General features: G+C 44.6%; 1 pseudogene; it reads left to right on the plus strand.

Annotated features, from left to right (window-relative positions):
* The first annotated feature begins 13,961 nt into the window (after positions 1-13,961).
* Positions 13,962-14,820, plus strand: LOC115401418 (uncharacterized; annotated as a pseudogene).
* The last annotated feature ends 3,995 nt before the right edge of the window (positions 14,821-18,815 follow it).

The following is an 18,815-nucleotide window of genomic DNA, read 5'->3' on the forward strand; positions in this document are numbered from 1 at the left end:
TTTTTTCTCTTCCCAAGAATGAAAAAAGAGCTGAAGGGGCGGAGATTTCAGGATGTCGAGGAGGTTAAAAAAAAAAAATCGAAAGACACACTGCAGGGGATCAATACGCACGAGTTTTCAAATGCCTTTGAAAGGTGGAAAACACGGATGCAACGGTGTATTCAAACCAGCGGGGATTACTTTTGACGGCGACAGCTTTGAATAATTGTTAAAATAAAACAAATTAACAGTTGTAACCAGTGTCCGGTTTTTTTCCGGTTCTCCCTCGTACATTCAGGAGGGAAGGAGCTGGGAGCGGACAGGCTAATTTTCCCGGGGGGGGGGGGATCTGCTTACTATTCTAATTTAATCAATAAAAAAGAATTCTAAACAGCTTTTCACAACCATAAATCATCTTCTCAAACCGAGGGCATCTTCTGGTGTCTGTGCAACAGAGGAGCACTGCAACAACTTTAGTGACTTCTTCTCACTCAAAATAGACACCATACGTCGACATTTTGCCGTTACTAATCATCCGCCCTCAGTGCCTGTACCCCCCCAAAAAACAGTGTCAGATTTTATTGTAGTGGAGCCGCAGGAGGTTGCGCGTACTATTCATAGTATGAAGCCGTCCACTTGCGCTCTAGATCCACTTCCAACGTTTTTAGTTAAATCAAATGTCAACGCACTTCGCCCGCTCATCACCAAAATCATAAACTTTTCACTTCGCTCTGGTTACATCCCATCCGTGCTCCCCCAACTTGGATCCCAACTGCTCTCAAAAAGCCGCAACTTAAAAAACACAACATGGATCAAGAGAACTTGGCCAGCTACAGACCCATCTCCTACCTTCCATTTTTAATCGGTTTTGGAGAGGTTTGTAGCCCGTCAGCTACATGACCACTTACAGTCAAATTCCCTGTTCGAAAAATTCCAATTCCAGTTCCTCTCAGCTCACAGTACAGAGACAGCCCTGGTCAGAGTCACCAATGACATCCTGATGGCATCTGACCAGGGCTCTCCCTCACTTCTCATTCTACTTGACTTAACGGCTGCCTTTGATACCGTCGACCACAAGATTCTTCTCCATCGTCTGCAATATAACATTGGTTTGTCCGGCACTGTGTTAAACTGGTTCAAATCATACCTGGAGCTGAGTCTGTGGCCCTGGGGGATGCCAGATCAAAGCCCCATTCTGTCACCTGTGGGGTTCCTCAGGGCTCTGTCCTTGGTCCTTCACTTTTTAACATCTATAGGCCCCTAGGCCACATCATCGGCAAGCATGGGGTTTTCTTCTATTGCTATGCCGATGATACTCAGCTCTACCTGTGCACCGGCCCCTCCCCTACACCAGTTCCGCCATCAACTCTGGCAGCCTGCCTGGAGGAGACCAAGGCATGGTCGGCAGAAATTTTTCTTCAATTAAATGCATCTAAGACTGAGGCTATTCTCATTGGAACCCCCCACCAGCTGAACTCCTCTCAAATTGACAACATTTCACTCTCTGTTTACACTATTCCTCTTTCGAGGACACCAAAACATGAACACATTACACCTGTCCTCCGCTACCTCCACTGGCTTCCGGTCCACCAGCGCATCCGAAAAGTCTGTCTGCTAACATATCAATGTATTCATGGCCACGCCCCAGACTATCTCACAGGACTCTTGACTCCATACTCCACTTCCAGACACCTCCTGTCCACAGAAATGAACACCCTCTCAGTCCCACGAACTAAAGTCCGGACAATGGGAGACCGAGATTTCCAGGCAGCTGCTCCTAAATTGTGGAACAATCTTCCGCTACATCTCAGAGTCCCACAACCTTGGACTCTTTTAAGAAAGGGCTGAAGACTTTCCTGTTTCCATTTTAATCTTTGTTGTGTTGTTTTTAATCCATTGATAGCTCTTAACATCTATTGTTTTCTTTTTGTTGTCTTATTGTTGCACGTTGAGATATCCGTATGTAAAGTGCATTATAAATTAAAGGTATTATTATTATTATTATTATTATTATTATTATTATTATTATCATTTTTATTATTATTGTTATTATTATTATTATTGGCTGAAGATCAAATTAATTCTGTTAAATTGTGGCAAACTATTATCTTCTTGACGGTTGTCTGGTGTCATTGTGAGGAGGGTAATTTGAGTTTTCCCCTGCTGGGTAACAATTAGCCCGAAAATCAATAAACCCTTTGTGGTAGCTACCATAACTCAACGAACCCACACACCCCATCAGCCCAGTTGAGTGAAATACCAACGTGTTATTTGGCGTATAGTGATGGGGTGCTACCAAGTGCCAACCTCCGCTTATAAAACATGAAGATAATGCAGAAGTGCAAAAGAGCTGTAATTCCGGGGAAATTCCAGCAGCACGATGTTGGTTTCAAAGAGAGCTCCGGTCTCATGGGGACCCATTCAAAAATGTCGATTTTCAGAGTGCAAATAAACATATAAAGCGTCCAGTTTCAGAACATGCTCTGGTCTCCATCACTAGTTTCTATAACCATGCTGGCTTCACCAGACTCACAAAAACTTCACATAAACCATCTGTAGATTTTATATTACGAGTTTTGCATAAATCGCCCTATCACAGCGCCTCCTCTGTCCACGTGATGCGGTCATGTGACATGCTGGACCAATCACATTAACATCCGGTTTCAAATGTTCAATATGGAGACGTCCTGCTGGATTCGCTGAAGTCTTCAGAACGGGATTTCGGAATGCTATGGGTGACGTCATGAAAACTTTATCCACTATATTTACCATCTATGGGTGCTACAGATGGATGGATGGATGGTATTACAGGGTGAAAATAATGTAAATATTTTGAAATTTGATCTTCATTTTCTTTTTAGTTGTGTATCTTTATGGGCTGCAGGTCAGTACGCCCTCGTTCTGTGGGAGGGAGACCAACTATGAAATTGTGAATTTATCGTACTATTGTTGTGAAATTGCACCTTACAAATAACAAATATTTGGAATCATGGAAATGACAGCTCATTCTGTCCAGTCCTTCCCACAACATCGAGGCTAACCACACTGATCTGATGAAGCGAAAGGGGGGGGTGGAGTGGCTGTGTGGCTAATTGATGTTAGCGTACAGCGGATCCAAGGTAATGTCCTCTCAGGTGGAGAAGCTCGCATACTGGGTGAGGAATGTGCCGTTAGGTTCCTTACTGGTGATGCCGCGGTGGGTTCTGATTCCATCAGATTCAGATTCACAAATACATGCCATGCATTCATTGCTTGAGCTGCTGTTCAGAGGTTATGTTTTAGATCTCATACGCATTCTTTCCTTTTTTTTTTTTGTCTGCATTTATTCTCATTGTTTAACTCCATGGAAGGGATATCAAAACTTTTTGAGAAGAATGCATTCTTTACAAATAAAAAGAAAATACTGGTTGATCTCTGCAGGGTCACAGGGTGCTGAAATGAAACCCAGCTTACTCTGGGTGAGGGCAGGATACATCTGAGACAGAATTTGTTTTGTGATGACTTTCATTGGTCATCTGTCCTCTGAAAAGTTAAATTCAGAATAAGTTATATTTAAAAGCAAAGAAAATTGAATTTATTGTTCAATTCATACATTCAATTTTTTTTGTTTTTTTTTGTTTTTTTTAAAAAAACAATTGTAATGTATTGAATGTTATGTTCATTTTATGGGCCACACATTGCTGCAGTGGTTAGTGCTCGTGCCTCACAGCAAGAAGGTCCTGGGTTCAAATACCAGCCGGGGCTCAGGCCTTTCTGTGTGAAGTTTGCAGGTTCCCCCCGGGTTCTCTGCCTTCCTCCCACGGTCCAAAACATGCATGTCAGGTTAATTGGTCACCCTAAATTGCCCCTAGGTATGAATGTATGCGTGAATGGTTGTATGTCTGTATATAGAGGGTTTTCCCAACGCGTCATCAGGCGCATCATCGACCCGGAATTCGCCATCTTGGAGGTACTCCGTATCACAACAAAGCACGAGTCCTAAGGAAGATCCAGAGCATTATCAAGAAAATGGTAATTATTGCTGTGTCATTGGTTGTGCCAATAGGTCAGACCGAGAAAAACATTTGGAATTATATAGACGTCGCCCTACGACAGACTGGCGACCTGTCCAGGGCATACCCTGCCTTCGCCCACAGCAGCTGGGATCGGCTCCAGCCACCCGCGACCCTGAAAGGGATAAGCGGTAGAAAATTAATGACTGAATGAATAGACTTCCAAAATTTATAAAAACCAGGGTGAGGAATGCCAAAAACTATCAGAGGAATGGAGGCGCTTGTGGTTAGCAAAGCTTAACCAAGATCTACGAGGGAAAAATCTGGACAACATCCGAATTTGTTCGGCACATTTCTTGTCAGGTAAGTGAAACAGAGCGCAACAGTTTAAGCTCATTAATGACTTCATATGTTACTTTGATCATTCATACACGTTTAACTTCTACAGAAACTTGAATTTTTCAGTGCCAAGCCTTAAGAGATGTATTACTTCTCAAGAAAACAGTTTGTGCTAGATTTTTAAAGTATTTTATGTAAAAAAAAAAAAAAAAAAACATATTTCAGCTATCACACTATTTGTAGCCATCAGCTTGGTAATATTTTTGTTTTAATCAATTATTTAGAACCCCAACCCCAACGAAAGTGCTGGTCCCCAGTGAGGGTCCAGGAGGTGGGAGCCAACTCGTACGGATCTTTACCACCAATAAACCGTCGGTTCTCGAAATATCGGGCTTTCTCTTTTAACCCAAGGCCTTCCCGATATTCCTTTGCTTCTGCAGTCCGTTTTGATGAGTTTTCGACATGGCTGAGCGCACTCAAATTGTTCCATAACACACAATCGTGAATACTGTCAGTATGATTGTTTACACTGAGTATATTAAATATGGTGGCGCAGCGAGGGTACCGCCCAAGTCGTGACGTCGGTGAAAACCCTCTATATGTCAGCCCTGCGACAGACTGGCGACCTGTCCAGGGTGACCCCCCTTCGCCCACAGCAGCTGGGATTGGCTCCAGCCACCCGCAACCCCCAAAGGGAGAAGCAGTAGAAAATGAATGTTCATTTCATGGGGACCATGAGTGACTTTGATTTATGAAGTTTGTAAAAAAAAAAAATTTAAAAAAGACAAGCTAAATCATTTAGGGGGATGAAATGATTTTACTTGATTGGGACTTTGTGATAATTGTCATCAAGTTCAAAGATATACATGCCAAAAAATTGTAAGTTTGATTAATTTAATAAATGAATCTGTTTTTACCGTATCGACCCTCGCGGGCCCTAAGGTCCTCTGGCAGCGGCTTATTGTGCGTTCCAAAAGCAAGAACCAAGACCCCCGGTGAGGCGGCTTTCAGCCACTACGGCCCCCGCCTGTGGAACAGCCTGCAGGAGAACCTTAGGACCGCAGAGACCATTGATACTTTTAAAGGGAGCTTGAAAACACACCTTTTTAATCAGGGTTTTAGCTGACCTTTTATAGTCCTCTTATTTCCATCATTATTTATGTTACAGCTCGGCTCGGAGGCTCAGGAGCAGACGACACAGGAGATCAGATGGCGAGAGATAAAACTGATTTATTCCAAAAAACTGAGGACGAGTCCAGGAGGTGAATCGTGGACCAAGCGGGATCCGAGGCGGCTCTGGGGCGAAATTCCAAAGAAGATGAGGATCTGAATCAGAAGGTAGTTCGGAGCAGGCGGGCGGCAGGAGCGACAGGAGGCTGCGAGGCGTGTGACAGGCAGAGTGGGATCCCAAACTGTGAGTGAGAGGAGAACAGAGTAAGTTCGAGTTTCACCGGAGCAGGACGAAGGAGAGCACGTCTTGACACACTGTAGTTGATGTTAAGATCCAGCGCAGATTCCTGCCAAGGACACCTCCTAAATAGGGACGGAGACAGCAGCTGAACTTCATCCCACTGATGAGCTGGAACCACGCTTCCGAAAACCCCGCTCCAGCACCGCCCACCTGAAAATCAAACCAACAGCCTCCCTACGAGGAAGCAGAGGTGCTGGCCGTGACAATTTATGTAATTTTATTCTATTTTATTGTGTACTTTTAACTTGTTTTACTTTTTAATTTGCAATCTTATTTTATTATTCTATATAAATTTCATATCATTATTTTCTCATGTTTTTAGCTGTTTAATCCAGTGTTTCCTGATGGGGGTCCTTCACACAGGGAGCTGGATCCAGTCCTCTGCTGGGGTTACCTGTGCTCGGGTCCTCTGGTCCCGGCTGACCTGGGGTCTCCACACTTTGTGTGTGCGGGTTCCCTTGGTCTGACGGGGTTGGAGGTCGAGCGCTGGAGCCCAGTATTAATGACCCTCAACTTCTCCTGTGTGGGCGGCCCCACTTGTGGTGTTTTTCCCCTGATGCTCAGTGCCATGCCATGTCTCCTCTCTGCAACATAATGGGTGGGTGGTGTGTGTGTGTGTGTGTGTGTGTGGTGTGTGTGTGTGTGTGTGTGTGTGTGTGTGTGTGTTCTTGTATTTCTTACCTTGTTGGGGCCAAATGTCCCCACAAGGATAGCAAAACGTGGAACGACGTGCCTTGTGGGGACCTTTTTCCCGGTCCTAAGTAGGAGAAACAGTGTTTTCTTGACCATGTTGTTGTTACTGAAAAAAGTAAAGTGCAAAACATTTCTTTAGGGTTAGGCTTTGTTGGTGGTGTGGGTTAGGGTTAGGGTAAGGGTCAGGGTTAGGGGCTATAGACATGAATGGGAGTCAATGGACGGTCCCCACAAGGATAGAAATACAAGACTGAGCGTGTGTGTGTGTGTGTGTGTGTGTGTGTGTGTGTGGTGCATACTGATTGATGGTGCAGTTTTTATTCTGTTTTGTTTTTTTGAATGTTTTTAGTGTTATTTTTTTTTTAAATATGAAAAGTGCTCTACAATAAAGTTTGATTGATTGATTGATAAAATGGCCTTGGTCTGAGTTCCAGCTTCACTGATTTAAAATGTTCATCTTCATGGTGAACTTTGTGTCATAATTTCATAAGTGACAGATGTCCCATCATGTCCTGTCATTATCGCCACAATTTCAGTGACACTCAAACACAGGCAAGTTGTTCATATCAGTTTTTATTTACATCACAAGAATACTTGATTTGACAAGGAAAAATTGCATCTATGGCGACACAGTACATCCTGTAATAAAGCATGGATGTTTCAACACCGCAAAACTTAAAACCAATTTTGTATGAGAAAAATTCCCTTGAAATATTTTTCCAGACAGGATGAGTCTGAAAGCTGATCTGAACCAGCTGTAAAAGAAAGCATAGATGAACGGATTGAGCATGGAGTTAAACAATGCAAGAAAGGCTACAGTTTCAAACACTTCAGCAGGCACTGGGGAACTCCCAAGAACTCAGCAGCTAAGCAAGAAAAAAAGGAGACAACACATCAGAAAGACTCCCATTACAATTGCTAAAGTTCTGTGGCCTTTCCTTCACACCTTCTGGCTGGCAGTCTTTCTTTTGCTGTTACAGTTGGTGTGTTCTGGATGCTGTGTGCCTGTGTTCTGAGCCACCAGGAAACTCTTCATGTAGATACACACCATTATATTACCAGGAAGGTAAAATGGAAACATTGGTCCCAAAATATTTGCAAAAAAGAAACAGTTTCTAGACCCTTTTTCAACGTTCAACCCCATAACAATTAAAGTACCAGCAAGCAGAACTGAAATGCACCAGGCCAAAAAAATCATGATTACAACCAACATGAACATTAATTTTAGTGCTGTATGTCAGAGGCTGGCACACTGCATAGTACCTGTCAATGGGAAATACAAACACAAGTGGAAGACAGATGCTGTGCTCAGTGTTATGTCAAAGCTGTTTCGTACATTGCAAAGCACATTAGGATTGTACAAACATGAAGTTGCAGAGAATTCCACATTGAGAGGAAACACCACAAAGCCAACAAGCAGGTCGGTCACAGCAAGAGAAAGGATGAGAAAGTTAGTGGGAGTGTGCAGCTGTTGGAAATAAATAATAGAGATGATTACCAGAAGGTTTCCCAACACAGTTACAGCAGATAGAGAACTGATGAAAATGTAAATAAACCACATAATGTGGAAGGGTTTCTTTTAACTGTCGAAGAGATGATATTTATCTGATAACAGGGATGTGTGTCATCAATAAAAGTGCGGTTCAGTGGTTCTCCTCCTGACATCTTTCTGGATACCTGAAAATTACATGATTGTTAGACACACATTTGCAGTTCAGTGTTAAAAAATCCAATCACAAGAACATATTTCAGTTATGTTATACCTTTTAAAGCTTCAATGCAGAATGTCATCCATTTCAGCAGATGTCCCACGGTGAGCTGCTGTGCATGAGTTTGACTTTTATCACAACTCAACTCATTATCATATCAGACGCATCCTGAAGCCGTCCAATCAAATGCTTGGAGATTACATCAGACAAGAGAGCAGCGAAGTGACCCAGAAACTTTATTGGTGTTCTCTTCAAGACAATTTGTAAAGAAAGGCATAAATATAAAATATATTTTATTGGCATCCTGGAATTTTCTACTTTTTGGATATGTACTTTTCTCCCTCAACGCCTTGCCAAGGTAAACAGCAAGATAACTCCTCTTCAATAAACCACGCCGACGCTTGATTTGGTTCAAATCTTTATTTTCTAATGAAGTAGGATAAAACTGCAACATAAAATACAGCACATTCAGGAATGTGACATAAAAGGTATGCAAAAGAAAGCTACAAGCTTAGCTCAAATAAAATACAAATATGACTTATCTTCATGTTACAAATGCAGTATTTATGAGTTCCAAAGTCCATATCTGTAACTTAAAACTCCCGACAATGCCTTCAGAGTCTACCTTGAAACACTGGAAGGTATGTGACTTTTTATAGTTACTGGAAAGACTTATCAAAAGCTGAGCCTCAGCTTTTGGCTCACCGCAAACCCAAATCGCCCAGTGATGATGTCATCAACAAGAGACGATACACAAAAGGGTGTTATGTCAACCTGGCCAGTAGTGACAACAAATGACTGATAAACTTGAACAATCACAGCAGATATTTCTGACAATTACAACATAACAGAACACTGCCTGTCTGATACCAGGGGTATCACTATTGTTTGCTTCCCAATAAATTGCAATCAACCAGAAAACTTCAATGTAACTGAGCCTCAGCAATTGTTAACATTTCAACATACATGTACATCACTGATGCTAACACTATTATCAAGGAGTATGAGTAAGATCAGTTCATTCACAGGTCTGAGAAGTACTCTGGTTCCCTCCTTCCAGCCCGACTCTCAGCTGGACCTTGCGTACTCTTCCATCTTGGCTGGGGAACACCTTCAGTGATGATGCCAATAGGCCAGTCATGTCTTTTGCTTGACTGTCTTTGAGAAGTACCAAACTGCCTCCTGTGAGATTTGGTTGGTCGGAACAACCGTTTCCTGCGCGGCTAAAGTGTAGCCAGGTACTGCTTCCGCCACCTGTCCCAGAATTTGTTAGACAGGCTTTGAACTCTTCGCCTTTGTTGCTTGTTGTCAAATCCCCCAGCGGAGGGAGGACAAGAGCCTACCTTCTGAGTCAGCAGTGATGCAGGTGTGAGGATGAAAGGGTCGGATGGGTCCGTGGACACAGGCACGAGGAGGGCGGTTGTTCACGATAGCAGTTGACCTCTGCTAATAAGGTAATGAGCACTTCATGTGTAAGTTTGGAAGAGCCCATCTGCATTGAACATCGAATCCAGGATACGGCGTGTGACACCAATCATCCTCTCCAAGGCACATCCATGTGCGAGGAATGCGGGGATTAAAGGTCCAGGTGGTGCCCTTGGTCCAAGAGAAATCTTCCTACTGCTCTTTCATCAGCATGGAGGGAATTCCCAGCTCTTTATGAGGCTTCAATGACATTTGTCCCTCTGTCAGAGCGCAGGTGTTCCACAGGTCCTTGGAGTGCTTGGAATCTCCGGAGCACGTTGATCAGGCTTGAAGAATCCATGGACTCAATTACTTCGATGTGGATAGCTCTGACAGATAAGCAGGTGAAAAGAACTGCCCATCTCTTGCTTTCAGCGTGCCCTCCTCTTGTACGGCGTGCAGCCACAGACCAAGGCCCGAACACATCCATGCCAACATTAGTGAAGGGGGGTTCCGTGCTGAGTCTATCTGGCGGCAGGTCAACCATTTTCTGAACTTCACATTTTCCCCTCTGTTACGGCAGACAATGCATTCAAAGATCACTTTGTTGATACATCTCTTGCCGCCCAATATCCAGTATCCAGCAGATCTGACAGCACCCTCGGTGAAGTGGCGCCCTTGGTGTCGTGTCTGTTCATGGAAGTGACGCACAATCAGGGTAGTTACGTCGTGACGTCCAGGTAAGATCAGTGGTCTCTTCATCAGGTCCTAAGTCAGCAGCTGAAGACGTCCCCCGACCTCTCAGGAGGCTTGTCGAGTCCAGAAACGGATCCAAAGGACCAGAGTAGACTGCTCTTAGGAATCTCAGCGTTGCGTGAGAGACATTGAAGTCGTTTCCAAAGGCTTCGTACTGGACTGCTTTATGATGACCATTGTGCTTTGATTTAGAACATCACTGTTACGGAGTGGCAAACATGCCATTTCTGACACTGTCCATTGCCTCTTTTATTGCTATTCATTGCTCACTTTTAAAACACTGGATGATGTGGATGAGTGTACTGATAGCCCTTATGGGTGAGCTTCAACGTGAGAAGCGGCTGAAAACGTTGTGGAGCTGAGATGGTGTGCACCGTTGTGACACACACACAAAGTGGTGACTTGTGGCTGGATTCAGGATCCTGCTCTGGATGTAGGAGTTCGAAACGTGTGCTCAGCAGGCAGCATGTTGTCAGATTGACACAAGAAATCTGGCCCAGTAAACCCACATAGTGTCTTTCAGGTGACCTGCTGGAACTGATCTGGTGGCGATGTCTGCCGGATTGTGCTGTGTGTGCACATACCTCCACTGTTGCGGTGTTGTACTTCGTCTGATGCGTAGAACACGATTGCTTACGTAGACGTGGATCTTCGTTTCCCTCGTTAAAGATGTACCCAAGTACAATCCTGCTGTCAGTGTAGAATGCAACTGCATCAAACTTGGTGTCCCTTTCCGAGATGATAGTTTCTGCCAGATCACTGCCATGACTGCACCACATATCTCCAACGAGGGATGCTGTGCTCTGGGCGAGGTGTGAGTCTGGTTTACTTGAAACCAGTCCTTTGTGGTATTGTCCATCTGGTCCTGCAGTTCTTAAATAGGCAACTGCTGCAACTGCTTTTTCTGATGCATCTGAAAAGACACATAGCTCCACCTCGCTTGGCTGTAGACAAGGACACGGGAGTGTAGGCTCTGGGAATTGTCAAATTGTTCGAGTTCTTGAAGAGAATCTCTCCATCTTTCCCACGATTTCTCCGCGGGCAGTAGAGCATCCCAATCAGGAGAGACAGTGGTGAGTTCGCGAAGGAGTGCCTTTCCTTCAATGTCACTGGAGAGACGAATCGAGGGGATCGTACAAGCTGTTCACTGTAAAGAGACTCCTCGTCGAGTGTATGGCTTTTTTCTCATCCTCCACACGGTAAGTGAAAACTATCTGACTCCCAAATCCCAGTGTAAGCCGAGACTTCGTTGGACTGGTAATCATCAGAATGCCAGATCAAGGTCTTTAGTTTCTGTGGCACGATCCTCGCAGGGGAAGGCCTGCCATAACTTCTTTGTTGTTCGAGACCAGCTTGTGCAGTCATAGATTGATGCGAGCGAGCATTTTTTGAATCTTTTCAGAAGGCTGATGGCTCGTTCTTGCTGAAGGGAGAGATTTCAGTCCTATCGTCTACGGTAAAAATCTCTACTCACGAACCGTTCTGCATCTTCTCCAAACTCGCTTGACCTTCTTGAGCCGCACGCCTGAGACAGTTAGTAGCCACGGCAGGAGACGGGCTATTTCCGACTAACACATGGACATTCATGCTATTCCACAACCTCTTGTCTGGGTCATTGTCCTCGGAACCAAAGGAATCGGAGAAAGTTGCGGCCTTCAGGCTTGACTTTGAAGCAGTGGAAACATCTGCTGTATGTCCACAGAGAAGACTATTTGGTCTTTCCGGAAACGTAGGAGAACACCAATAAGCTGTTGGTGAGGTCCGGTCCCTTAATAGCACTTGATTGAGCGACAGTCCTTTGTGTTGTGCCACTGGAAGTCAAAAACTACCTGATCTGAGAGGGTTTCTTTTGGATGATAAACTCCAAAACACAGCAGGTACCAGTGTTCCTCCTCGGGTCTGAGTGCTGGAGCTAATTCTGCATGTCCATTGAGGAATATCTTCCTCCATGAATGTGACGAACTGATTTTTCATTTCTGGCTTTCTTTTGAAAGAGCGCTGAAGTGAATGAGACGTTCTTGGGCTTGAGCTCAATTGTCTGGCAGCTGGGGACGGTGGACTCGGAAGGGCAGAGGTGCGACCCAGCTGTTTTCCTTGTCCTTGTGGACCCCGTGGTCCATAATGCTCAGGAACTGCAGATCCTCTATAGACAGGGCTTCTGCATCATCATTCTTGGTTGTTTGGAACACGTCATTCTCCGAAGTATTAGTGTGACCGTGTCTGTGTGAGAGGGAAGTTTTGAATCAGTTTCACAGTATTCTCCTTCACCATGTAGCCGTTCGAGCATGGCTGGAAAAGGGTTGGGTGTCCATTCTTGAGTACGTTGGTGTAGTAGGCGTGAACAACAGGAGGCTTATGTGCCCTCCCAAGGCAAACCTCGTCCACGATTACCCAGCCCAGGTCTAGCTTCTAAGCGTAAGGGGCGTTGTGTGGGGCGTTAACCTGTTTTCCGTACTTTGTGGACTCTGATGATGTCCCGACCTAGCAAGAGTAGGATGGGAGCCTGTGGATCAAGGTCGGGAATGTGCTCGACAGATGTTTCAAATGGGCGTGGCTGGAGGCAACCTCAGGTGTGGGATTTCTGAACGATTGTTTGGAATTTCGTTGCATTCAACCAATGGTGGCAGAGTGAGTGCAATAGTACCACCGATGGCCTCCACCACAAAGTCACGAGCTTGCCTGCCTTCTGTCTCTATTTGTAACTGCACATGTTTCAGATAGTAGGGCAAGGGACAACCTGAGACGTTGAAAACGCTGAAGAACTCAGACCACACGAGAGATCGGTTTACTTTGGTCGTCCAATATGGCTTACATACGGACTGCTGCCTCAGGGTTAGTGGCTTGGATATACTTTCACGAGGCAAATCTTTGAACAGAACCGACCCTGGGACGTCTTTCCCACATACCTCAGTGCAGGAGGGCTGAGACAGCGATCTCCCCGCCATCCTCTGGCGCAGGGTCCACGGAGCTGCGGGGTTTCACTGCTGGAACCAGCGTGCAGCGATGCTAAGTGCGTGTTGCTTCCACACTCAGCGCAATGTTTATCCTCTCAGTGCAGGTTCTTTGCAAATGTAAAGCTTTGCAACACTTGTAGCACACTCCGTGTTTCTTTAGGAGCGGACTTTCTTTCCTCTATTGGCTTGTCTCTAAATCCACGGCACTTGTAGAGGGGTGGGGTTTGTAATGTAGCAGACAGTGTTTGACGGGTCCTGTTTGACAGCAGATGGAGATCGGAAAGCATAGGAAATGTATGAAAAGACACTCCAGTCTTGAGAACAGCTACCTGCCCTCTGGCCTTCAGACTTGAATATCGGCTTGTGTGGACCAAAGCGGTTCATTGTTGGGAGATGCCAGTTGAGAATCCCGGATCATACGCATTCTGCCTGCTGACATACAAAGTCCACAAGGTCCAACTTTTGATACAATCGACCACAATATTCTCCTGCAGAGGTAGAATGTTGAGGTTGGCATCAGAGGAAAAGCCCTCTGCTGGTTCAAATCCTATTTATCTAATAGGTACCAATTTGTTCACGTTACCAACAATCCTCACCGTGCTCCCAGGTCAGTTATGGGGTTCCTCAAGGGTCCGTGCTCGGGCCAATTTTATTTCTGTTATATATGCTTCCGTTAGGGAACATAATTAGAAGTCACGATATCAATTTTCATTGCTATGCAGATGACACACAACTGTATTTATCTATGAAACCTGATCAAACTAATCAAATAGACAGACTCAGTGCCTGTATCAGAGAAATTAAAACCTGGATGACTACGAACTCTCTCCGTCTGAATCCTGGCAAAACAGAGGTCATTATACTAGGCCCCCATAAACTGAGAGAGTGTCTATCCAAACAGATTACCTTAGATAACGTCAGTGTATCCTCCTCCTCTACTGTGAGGAACCTCGGGGTCTTATTTGATCAGGATATCTCATTTAAAGCACACATCAACCTGGCTTGTAAAACAGCATATTTCCCACTTTGCGCAACATAGCTAAAATAAGAAACACTTTTACCTAGAAGCGATGCAGAAAAACTCATCCATGCATTTGTTTCTGCGAGATTGGACTACTGCAACCTCCCTTCTCGCAGCCCTGCCCAAAAAGTGTATTAAAAAACTTTCAGTTGGTTTCAAAATGCAGCCGCCAGATTATTAACTGGAACTAGAAGACGTGAACACATTACTCCCGTTCTAAAATCTCTTCACTGGCTTCAGTCGAGTTTAGAGTTAGATTTAAAATCCTTCTCCTCACTTACAAATCCTAAATGGGATGGCTCCACCCTATCTCCAAGATGCTTAACGCCTTATCAACCAATCAGAGCACTTCGCCTCTCAAAATGCAGGTTACTGGTGACTCCTAGAGTCTCTAAATGGACACTAGGTGGAAGAGCCTTTAGCTATCAGGCACCATTTTTATGGAACCAGCTTCCAAGTGGTGTGCAAAGAGGCAGACACAGTCTCCACATTTACGGTTAGGCTCAAGACGTTCTCTTCGATGCAGCCTATGATCAGGTCAGCTAGGGATTCTAAACTAAACTAAACTAAACTAAACTAAACTAAACTAAACTAAAACAAACCAAACCAACTAAAGTAAACCAACTAAACTAAACTAAACTAAAACAAACCAACCAAACTACAGTAAACCAAACTAAACTAAACTAACTAAACTAAACTAACTAAACTAACTAAACTAAACTAAAACAAACCAAACCAACTAAAGTAAACCAAACCAAACTACAGTAAACCAAACTAAACTAAACAAAACTAAACTAAACTAAACTAAACTAACTAAACTAAACTAACTAAACTAAACTAAATTAAATTAAATTTAAACTAAACCAAACCAAACCAAATTACAATAAACAAAATTAACTAAACCAAACTAAATTAAACTAAACTAAACTATACTAACTAAATACTAGCTTAAACAGTTAAGTATCCACAAAGCTGCCCCAGGAGCTAGAATGCTGTGGGAAGTACGGTTGCACTGAGCCCTGTCCTCCTCTAATGTCTGAATGTTATTCCCTTAGTCCGTTCATTGCTTTCACCTGTTGTCCCCCCCTTCGAGGGGGAGTCTTCTCCAGTTTCAGTTGCTGACTCCACTATTACGAAGGCCTATGAACAAGCTCCGTTCCGGACCGGGAGGGACACCCCTGTCGGTCCTGCCCGTGGACTGGCTTTCGGTTCTACTGCTGGGGATCCGTGGTTCTTGTGCTGGACCGTCCAACGGACTGTCCTCAACATAGTCCTAGGCTTTACTTCTTATTGTCTCATGCTAGCTGTTGCCAAAGCTGTCCGTCCCTGGGAGAGGGATCCCTCCATACTGTGGTTCTCCCCAAGATTTCTTCTTTTTCCCACTGGGGTTTTTGGAGTTTTTCTTGCTGGATGTGAGGGTCGAAGGCGGGGTGGTTGCTTCGTTCTGTCTCGTTACTGTAAATATTGACATATTACCATTATGCTTATTCACTGTTTTTACTTTTTACCGACAAATGTAACATCTTGAAGCCCTCTGATGGCAACTGTTGTTGTGATACTGGGCTATACAAAAATAAATTGATTGATTGATTGATTGAGAAGCTGAATGGGGGATAGGAAGCCTCGTGTTGTAGCTTGTAGTTGAAACCTTGAGTGAGCCACTTTTCTTGCAGGTAAAATAACAGTTTCTGCCACAATAGGATTTATTCATCGGAGTGTGTCCATGTAGTTATTCCAAATAGAACTGCAACATAAAATCCAGCACATTCAGAATGTGACATAAAAGGTATGCAAAAGAAAGCTACAAGCTTAGCTCAAATAAATACAATATGACTTATCTTCATGTTACAAATGCAGTAGTATTATGAGTTCCAAAGTCCATATCTGTACTTAAAACTCACCGACGATGCCCTTCAAAGCTACCTTGAAACATTGGAAGGTATTTGACATTTTTATATTTACTGGAAAGACTTATCAAAAGCTGAGCCTCATGCTCCTGGCTCACCGCCAACCCAAATCGCCCAGTGATGATGTCATCAACAGGAGACGATACACAAAAAGGGTGTTATGCCAACCTTGGCCAGTAGATGGCAACAAATGACTGAAATAAACTTGAACAAATTCATAGCACGTATTTCTGACAATTACAACATAAACAGAACAGGATATATTTGTAAATTGCGTTTATCAGATTGCTGAACTTCACAAAGGAGGGAATAGAATCAAATGCCTAAATAAATAATTGTCCACTTTCAGCAAAATGTTCAGCTTTAAGTTCTGTTAAAACTTTCTTCATCTACCTAAACATTTTAATTCCATTAAGAAAAATAAATCTACTTCAGGAGAAGAATGATGGTTGTGATGTAATAACATCTTCAGGCTCGAAAGAAATCTGAAAAACCATCCAGCACCTTGAGGGGGAAAGGAGGGTCTCGACCAACACTCTTTACAATGGAGGAAGGAGCTCTTGACCTCTACCAGAGTTGTCATCAGGATGTACAAATGTATACGTAGAAGATCTCCTCAGTCCCGTCCCCATGTCCTTCATGAGGAACCAGAGGCTGACGTCTCAGAAGCCTACTGAGGTCCTTAGAGCTGGAGCCATCAATGGCTGAAGTCACCAAGGTGGTTGGTAAGATCCTCAATGGCAAGACCACTCGGGGTGCACCAGATTGGCCCAACAAGCTACATTGTCAGGAGTGAAGGATCCAGGTATCAAATTACAGAAAAGCATCAGGACGAGACTGATACAGATGGCCATTAGTCTGACCCACAACACAACAACAAGGTGGCCAAGTCCACATGGGGAATGTGAAGAGTGATTAAAGATCAGCATGATCATGAAAATGTGATAGTGATCATGGAAATATGACCTCTGACCTCTGAGAAAACCAGAAGGAGGCCTCAGGGCCGAGACAACCGGCGGCATCCCAGAGCCCAGATCCCGTCACCCTCCCATGCAGAAGCCCATGCCCCGGTCCAGAAGGGAGCAGAGGAAGGCAACAACCGGGACCCCGGCAGCCACGGGGCCCATCCCCCAGGGGACCAAGAGCCACAGGCGCCACCCCACTGGGCAATGAGACACCAGTGCAAGCACAGTAGAGGGCCAGGCCAAGAGCCCAAGGGCCGACCCCACACCACTCCGTGCCATGACCATACCAGGAGAACTGGCCCCACATGGGTAGCTACCCACCCAGGCCAGTGCCCCCCCCCCCCCCCCCCCCCCAGTTTTCCAACCGCATTACCCGTGATCCAGGGTATAACCAATTCCTCAAAACCCTCCGCCCCAACTACTCCCTTACCGCATGTGGGACTCTTTAAGTAGCGCAATTTATCATTGGTTCTGTTCACATTATTGTGGACAGAAATTCTAGATGTAGTTGAGGGCCTGGACTGGGTCCAGTTTTGGGACACCAAAGATTTGCATTCTCAGGATTCTACTTTTTACATAGACAGAGTCCTGCTGGCTTCATCGAGCTTGGACCTACAGCATGCACTGAGGTGCTTTGCAGTCAAGTGTGAAGCACATGGATGAAGATCAACACCTTTAAATGAGGCCATGGTCCCTCAAACAAGACGGTCTGCCCTCTCCAGGTCAGTTTAGAGTTCCTGCCCGAAGTGGTTGTAACAGGTGTGGTGAAGAGGGAGTGGAGCAGAAGGCGACGCTCTCAATTTACTGGTCAATCTGTGTTCCTACTCTCACCTATTGTGATGAGTATCTGAGTAATGACCGAAAGGACAAGATCCCGATACAAAGCAACCAAAATGAGCTTCCTCCATAGGGTGGCTGGGCGCTCCTTGAGCGATAGGAGGAAGAGCCCGATTCACCAGGGAAGCAGCTCAAGCAGCTTGCAACCGCTACTCCTCCCACATCAAGAGAAACTGAGTGAAGTGGCTTAGGAATCAGTTTCAGACACCTCCTGGATGCCTCCCTTGGGTAGTTTCCGGGTACATCCCGCCTGCGAGAGGCCCTGGGAACGAACTATAACTCACTGGAAGAGACTATGTCTCCAGTTGGTCTGGTAACATCTCGGAATCTTCACAGAGGAGCTGAAGGAAGTGTCTGGTTGACAGGGAGTATGGGTATCCCTGCATAGACTACTGCCTCCATGACCTGAACCGAGATAAGGACAGAAGATGGAACGTGAATCAATGGATGGATAGATGGATGGAATTGGTATTGTAGGGTGATAATGATGTAGGTCTATATACGCTATCTTGAAATTTGGTCTTAATTTTCTTTTCAATTGTTTGTCTTTATTAATTTAATGTTTGGTGAATGTTCACTTGGTTTATTGCAAGCCCTCCCTGGGGTATGCTTCAGCCTGGCGAGGGCGAGGCTTATTAAAGGTCAGGAGGCCCTCGTTCTGTGGGAAGGAGATCAACTATGAGATTGTGAATTTATTGTACTATTTTGTGAAATTGCGACCTTACAAATAAAAAAATATTTGGAAACGCAGAACTGGCACCTCATTCTTTCCAGTCCTTCCAACAACA

This window comes from Salarias fasciatus, chromosome 15 (assembly GCF_902148845.1).
Source record: "Salarias fasciatus chromosome 15, fSalaFa1.1, whole genome shotgun sequence".
Classification (NCBI taxonomy): domain Eukaryota; kingdom Metazoa; phylum Chordata; class Actinopteri; order Blenniiformes; family Blenniidae; genus Salarias; species Salarias fasciatus.